Source organism: Dermacentor variabilis, chromosome 1, assembly GCF_050947875.1.
Source record: "Dermacentor variabilis isolate Ectoservices chromosome 1, ASM5094787v1, whole genome shotgun sequence".
Classification (NCBI taxonomy): Eukaryota; Metazoa; Arthropoda; class Arachnida; order Ixodida; family Ixodidae; genus Dermacentor; species Dermacentor variabilis.
Window position 1 is genome coordinate 113481431 of NC_134568.1, and position 7646 is coordinate 113489076.

A 7646-nucleotide genomic window follows, 5' to 3' on the forward strand; every position below is an offset into this window, starting at 1 on the left:
TAAGACAAGCCGCTCAGTGTAGGCAATGTTATTCGTTTTTAAAGCAAACAAAAGTGACATCCTATAAACGAGGAAAGCATTTGATTGGTCTTTTTAAATAACCCTGCGTGTCACCGCTCGATGCTTGCGTCAGCGGTTACGCAAATTTGACGTCAGGGGATTTGAATAAAAACATATTGGAACAGGTTTACATTATAGGGCCCCATCTCAGAGGAGTAAGTTCCAGTAAACGGTCAGTTTTCGGTGCTTTTCAGCAACCTCCCACAGCAGTGGCTGATGTTTTCAACACGTACTTTGGAAAAGCGTCCCAAAGAGCTGTCTATCCATCCACAAACATTCGGTCGTTAGAACAATCCGTATCTACGTCAGCTTTTCTTCCGAGAATTTTGAAGGGGGATCTGGAAGAAATTATTTACAGTTTCCGTCCTAGCAAGCCCACTGGATATGATGAAACATCTTTGCACACCATCAGAAGGAATTTCAATGAGCTGTCAGGTATTATCTTGCATATACTGAATGGTTTTTTGGAAGGTGACGAAATTATTTTTCAGTAGCTGATTATGAGGCCGCCTCCGCCCCCGAGAGCGGGGCATCGGATCTGCCGGATCGGGACACTACAACAGAAACACAGCAACAAGAAACACACTGGGCGTGGGGCGATCGCCTAACCACGTTCAGAGACCTCACCCAACACTACAGACTCTAAAGACGCACATTCCCGCCACCGCATGATAAATTGAATAGGAACGAGGCCGTAACATTACGCTTGCTCCAGACACACACCTACCCTAGCCCCGCTATCTTACACCACTGCTATCCGAGTTTGTATCCAACAGACGCGTGTAAAACATGCGGACACAGAGCAACGCTGCGACACATGCTCTGGGAGTGTGCCGGCAAAAACGGTAATCAAAGCAGCTCCGTTGGCGACGCGTCCAGAATCGCGGCTGTTGCCAGAGTAGGCGAAGGCTCGAGCTCCGTTCTTCCCGACGCCGCCCCGGATGCGGGAGCCGCCGGGGACCTTCTCCGTAGGCGTCGCCGCCGCTGGGAGGCGGCTATCAGAAGTTCAGAGCTGGCAGACCAGCTCTGGGCCGTCCGGCAAGCCAAAGATGCCGCTCGAGTCCAAGAACTTCGAGCCGTCACCTGAGGCCACCACATCAAGAACTGCCGGACTATTCTTTACTAAAGTTTCTTCTTCTTCTAGAAGGGCAGCGGATTGGGCTAGTTGATGTTCCATGGTAACAATAAAATTCAAACAGCGCTAGACGACAGGACCAGAAAGAGGTCGTCTAGCGCTGTTTGAATTATATTGTTACTTTTCAGTCTCGAATTGAGGCGGGTTTATGTTGACCTGCAATTTCTTTGCAAGATTCTTCATGGAACCGTTCACTGCGCCAGCCTACTCTCGAGCACTCCCATCAAAGTCCTGCAAAAAGCTACGGGGAATCATGCTTCTTTTTACGCTCATAAATCATGCAATAGCAATTGCAATGTATTGCGACTTCAAATGGCATCTAATAACTACTGCAAATGTCAAAAGCTTTGAGAGACCGCTTCTTCTCGGTTGTCGAAGCTACTCAACCTTGGTTTTTTTATTGAACCTGCATCTATATGAAGGGATGAAAAGGAAATTCGAAGAGGTCTAGTGGTCATTTGGAGTTAATAGATGTGCGACATTAATTTCATGTTGTCTATATAGTGAGCATCATATCAGCGAAAGTTTTCTGCCTCTGGCCTGTAGGCTACTGATATATGGTTTGAAATACTGTATATATAGTACGTCTACATAAGGTTACGTGTCGCATATACGATATATGCGCATATATAACTAGTTGTCTATCATGCTTCGCACATTCAAGTCGAATGTGCTCACATACTGGTTTCATACACGTCATAAGCCGTCATTTTTTTATGCATTATACAATTTCACCGTAACAGTGCGCCAGTACGAAGGCGTCATGGCTGTTACAGGGCACTCATATAAGGATTGATGAATTGCCTATTTGTAGTACACCTTCGTGCCGATGGTTGCACCCGTTTTAACAGTATCAGTAGCAATGCTAGTAGTGGTAAATAACAATGACGACAGCGACAGCCACTTGCAGATGATACGCAACTTGCCCGTCTTTCTCATTCGCGTAAGGTTACTAAGTGCGTGCGTTTATATTGTTATCCTGCCTTCTGCGACCGCACGGTCGTGCGCGCGCGGAATAAGACGCTGGCCCCGTCTCACGCATGCGTACGGCCAAATGGTCTTTCCGACTTTTCCTGTTTTCTTAGCTGGTCAGAAAAGGGTTAGACCGCTGTAAGCTGTGCGAGCGTGGTCCTTCGTTTCACACACGCCGGCATTTTAATACTACTTTAACACTCAGGGGCTTTTGTCCCGCGGCCTTGATCGTTTCGGCCGCCGCTGCCGGTTTCTCTCTCCACCCATGAAAACGGCGCGCGTGGGACGGCGTGAACCGACGACCAGACCACCAAAGTAACGCGCGCGCACACACAGGCGCCGTGAACCGTCCGGTTTGCGTGAGCCGCTTTATGCGGATGGCGGTGCGACCAGTGGTCGCCGCTTTGGTTGCCGCTTCTGCTGCTGCTGCTTCCAGGGGCACCACCCTAGACGCATTCGCGCACGTCGACGCTGGGAAGTCACTCGTTATTATTGCTCGACTGAAAACTGCTCGCGCCCACGGGCGGTGCAAGGTCTTCCCAGCGCTGTAACCGCCGAGCCTTCTCCTTGCTCGCGCACCAATGCCGGCGAATGGCACGGCTGCACCTTTGGAGACTCGTGGGGCCAATGCTGTCTCACGTCCGATTGCATATCGGTGTCTATTAGACTTGATTGCCAGCCCGTGCGAATGTGGCGGGCCGGAAGCCGGAGACTGATGATTGCGGAAGCCCGAAACTCACCCGTACACTGTAAGCAAAAATTAGCCGAGATGGGAGTTTTATCGGCTTATCAGCCCCAATACCTCCCATGCCCCAAGCATTTACTCCGTCATAGCGGAGTGAAGACGGCACATGTCTTCATTATACTCCGATAGGTTAGGAACGGAGTATAAAAACGACATGACACGATTATACTCCGCACGGAGTTTCAGGTCACGTGGTTGGAAACTCCCCACGGAGTTAATAGCGACGTGCGTGCGTGTGTCAGCGCGCGTCCGTGTGAACCTTGTGAAGCTCCAGTGCCTTCGTTGGTTATTTCATGTGATCATTTGCCGAGAGAACGTATCATCAGTGCACCGACTAGCTGCAACGACCGTTTAGTGTTTTGTGTGAACGTGTCAAGGTTATTTGCACTCGCTGCTCAAACGCGCTGGTCGTCTTCCCTGGGTTGTACGCTTGAAAATCCGCGATAATATTTTCGTTGTCCGAGAAAACGCCAATGCGACAAGATGTCGTGCGCCTGTGCAAGGCATGTTTAGGCTGTGTACAGCCGCTCAGTCTACGAGATCGCGCTGTTTGTACATTGAACTCAAAACAAGTCGTGGTATACAACTGTCGGTAGCAGTTCACAAACTTGAGCAAATTGCAGCAGAAAGTGCGACTTCTTCGTCACAGCGACGTTTACTAATCGAAACAGACGACGAAATGTATCACGCTGCCTCCTCGTTGCGTCGTCTGCAGCTGTCGCTGCCGTTTCCCTGGCAATCCTATTGCAAAACCCCTTACCCAGTGTCCAATACAACGCCGGATTATGGGCCCGTGTCGCGCGGTGCATGCTGGGGCGCTAGTCAGGCACGGCGTACTGGTGCGAAAAAGAGCTCTAGCGCGTTAAATACGCGGTGCCCGGAAACGTATATATATTTTTATATTATAGAAAGCAATAAAGAACGTACTAGTGAAAAAAAAAAAAAAAAAGGGATCGGATTAGGAATCGATCGATCGACCTTCAGATCCCAAGCGCGGTGCTTTACCACTACGCCATGACAGCAGGTGGAACCCGATGGATAATTTACCGTATTTTAATTTGGCAGAGAACGGTCTCTTACAGATAGTAAATGTGTTTTTGCCCAGCAACTAAAACTCACGCCTGTACCAGAGAACTAAAGTTGCTGTTCTTATTTAGTAGTATGCTTGCAAGTATCACGACATCGATTTGCACTTGCGATAGGTACTTTAACTACGAAAAAAGTCCTAAATTAACCGCCGACCCGGGAAGCTGTATGGGCTGTTACTACTGATTTCGATAGCCGTTTCTTGTCCTTCAGGCATGGGATATGCAACGTTTTCTAAGTTCAGTGATGCGATTCAATTGACACGTCCGTTTAGTCATATATCTTCGTCAGAGAAGCGCAGGCTAGTGCTGGCAGCCTTCGGCGACAGCACGTATACTTAATTGTGTTTATGACGCGTCACATCGGCGCGCATCGCTTCTTGTACTGGCACCGTAGACATGAAAGAAAAAAAAAACAGTTTATTTAAGAACACCAATGCGAAAGTTGAAATATGGAGTGATTTATCCTTGTTTAGACTTGTTGATTCCTGAGCCCAAACGCGCCGATAGCGTGCAGACGGACTCGGCGGATACGCCTGAGCTTCCGTGGGGACCACTCCGTGGTGGGGAGCGATCTCGGCGCGGGTAGCTGGCGAAAGCTAAAATGTGTGTATTTGAGCCCCAGAACCTTCTTTTAGTACGATAGGGAAAGTGGAAGCGCGCGAATCGCCTCAACTTCGTTGTCGGTGCGATAATATGAATCAGCGGTAGGCTTCGAACTCGGGGTCCGTTCGAGTGCGTCTGAACAGCTGGATTTCATGTCCACTCCACAACACTGCTACAAATCCCAGTCATATGTTACGCGCAAACTACTAAAAAACGCGGCGTCCTCTGCGTCTGCGTGATTTCGTTCAAGAATTTAGCTATCCGCCCAGTCAAAAGGGAAAATGCAAGAAAAACGAGAGTGATCTTCAGTGTCAAATGTGCATGTATAAACAGGGCAACTTACGAACCTTTGCACCAAGCTGCGACACGAAATAGAGTGTTATGACCCCAAGATATAACGTTATTTAGGACAAGAGACTAGTATCAAGCGATGAAATTGTATAAAGCATTTAATATTCAGCAGCAATCGTCCTCGCGCACTGGAACCAGCGCGGCACAAACACACCCAGCGCAGTTTCCAGTGCGAACCAGCGAACTGCAGCGAGAACCAGCGCCTGTACAGCACAAACCAGTGCGCCCGAGAGTCATGGCAGTGGAACCAGCGTCTCGTCCAGTGGGACCCAGCGTTCTCACGTGTCCCAGTCAGTCCCAGCGAGCGCCAGCGTCCCCATGTGCGATCCAGTGTCAAAAAACGTGCTGGTTTCACACTGGAAGGCACTGGAAGCAACAGACTTGAGCGGCGGCGCTCTCCGTCGCGTTCGGGAAACACCTGCTCGGGAAACCACTCCACCGTGCAACGCGTCGGAGTGGTTTCCGCGGCGATTCGTGTGGTATACGAACAAGCCCCCGGCAAACACGACCAGAATACTTCGCAGCCAAGAAGCTGCAAACAAACGTCTATGCTCAGCACTCCTTCGTTTTACACAAAACGAGCTTACTAAACGCGAGTGTCGATGTTATGTCGACGCGATGTTATCAACGCGAGTGTCGCCGCAGCGGAGTGCCGTCTATTTAGGCTCCCCTTGCAGCCGCTGATATCGCTGGGAGCCACTAGGCTTAGAACCTATATTCGTCAGGACAATAAACGTCTCTACAATTTTGTCGTGTCTGATGAAAATGCCGCTGGCTGTCCTGACATGGTTGGCAGCGATGAGCAAACACATGCGCAAGCCACGCAAACCACCGCGACTCACGATCGCTGTGCTGCCCGCCTATATACGAGTCAACTTGTATCGCGGATCTCGAGTTGTGACTAAATTAATTAACGTCGTGCCTCAGGGACGGGAGGGCCACATTTAAAACGCCAGGCCCTTTGGAGCTGGCTACTTATATAGGTCGAGGTGGTCTTCAAGCACAGTTGCCAAACCAATGAACCAAGAAAAATTGCCGTCAGCCGACATTGTCTGGCCATGACATAAATAAACTGCCAACATATTTAAGCAGAACACGCATAATCACGTAACTGTAACCAGAGATGAGGAATAGTGTAACCTAGTGTCTCATGTTACCAAAGTTATATGTGCTATGCTGAATGAAATCTCTATAAGCTTATGCCAAGACAAACTGCCCTAATCTAACTAAACATAGAAAATTAAGGCTAAGCTTTAATAACATCAGCTTTACACGTGTGACAGGTGGGCCAGTACATATTGATTCACCCTAGCTTATGGAACATGCTAACCTACCGAAACTCCTTCAAAGTGTAAGCTGCTATACCATATCTAATACCTGTCACACTGGACATTTTCATGTCATTAGATGCAAATTACATTCAGTGCAATAAATGCCATTCGACCTGTGGTGGTGGTACACAACAAAAATTGATGTCATTCGGTCATGATATCAATGGCAATCATTGCAAAAAAAATTGGTGAGAGAACAAGAGCAAGGTATATGTAGAATGTTTATGTAGAAAGTCAACTTATTTTAACATAAATATGGCGTGTGACTTCACCAGAATAACACGCATATAAAACTTCCAATTCCAGAATTTCTAGCCACTACAAGCAAAAACAAGGCTTGACCAGCTTAGTAGCCATAGCCAATAAATTGAAGACAAACAATACAGCTGACATGGCAGTGCTGGACGACGCTCGGTTGCAGTAGCCGAAGCAGTTAGTTGTTGTGTGCTTTGCATTGTGAACAAAGCAATCGGAGGAAGAGGCGAGACTGTCAAATAGATGCATACAGGCGCTCGACTGCTTGCAGTATGACTGACCAGTAAAGGGACAGCCGCCAGACGCCACTGAGGTGGAGAGTAAAATACATTTTGTGAAAGCCTGTTGTACAGCTTTCCTCTAGTCAAAATAGCAGATGCCTTAAATAACACAAAATTAATTACCTCTTTACATCACTGCTTCTGAAATTATAAATGCTCAATGTCATTTTAGTCATTCGCCACGAGTGCAAAGCCGACTGATTTTTTTCAGATTCATTTGATTGCAGAAGTAATTCGATTCTAATGGCATTAAATATTGCTGCGTAACAACCGAATAATGTCATTCAATGCTAATGCCATTCGATTCGAATGACATTAAAATGTCAAGTGTGACAGGAGTATAACACAACCACTTGTGAGCCACTGGCGATGTTACCACTATCCATTCATCTTTAGAATGCTGATTAATTATGTTTCAGAATGATTGCATTAAATATGCTAGTGCTATTCCCAAGCCTGTGTGAATCAGTCACTTGTGAAGAAACTTTCCATTTTTATGTGAAGTATGGGTTAGGTTGCTGCATCAGCTCAGATAGGGTACCAGAAATTGTTTCTACCCGTCAAATGACGAAACACAAGTCTACAGTTACCTTCATTGCCTTTACATTGCACTTATTGCGCAAAGTATAAATGGTATTGCAGCTTTCGAAAAACTGATTCAAAATCAGCTATTTATTTTGCATCCGTATTTTGCTCATGGTGCACATCTTTCTACAGAAATTGCTATATCAATGTCAGCAGTACAAGCAAAACTAAGGTAGAGCATTCTTGTCGCAGATTTTTAGAAAACATTTGAATATGAAGTGTACTGCAAGCAATCAGTGC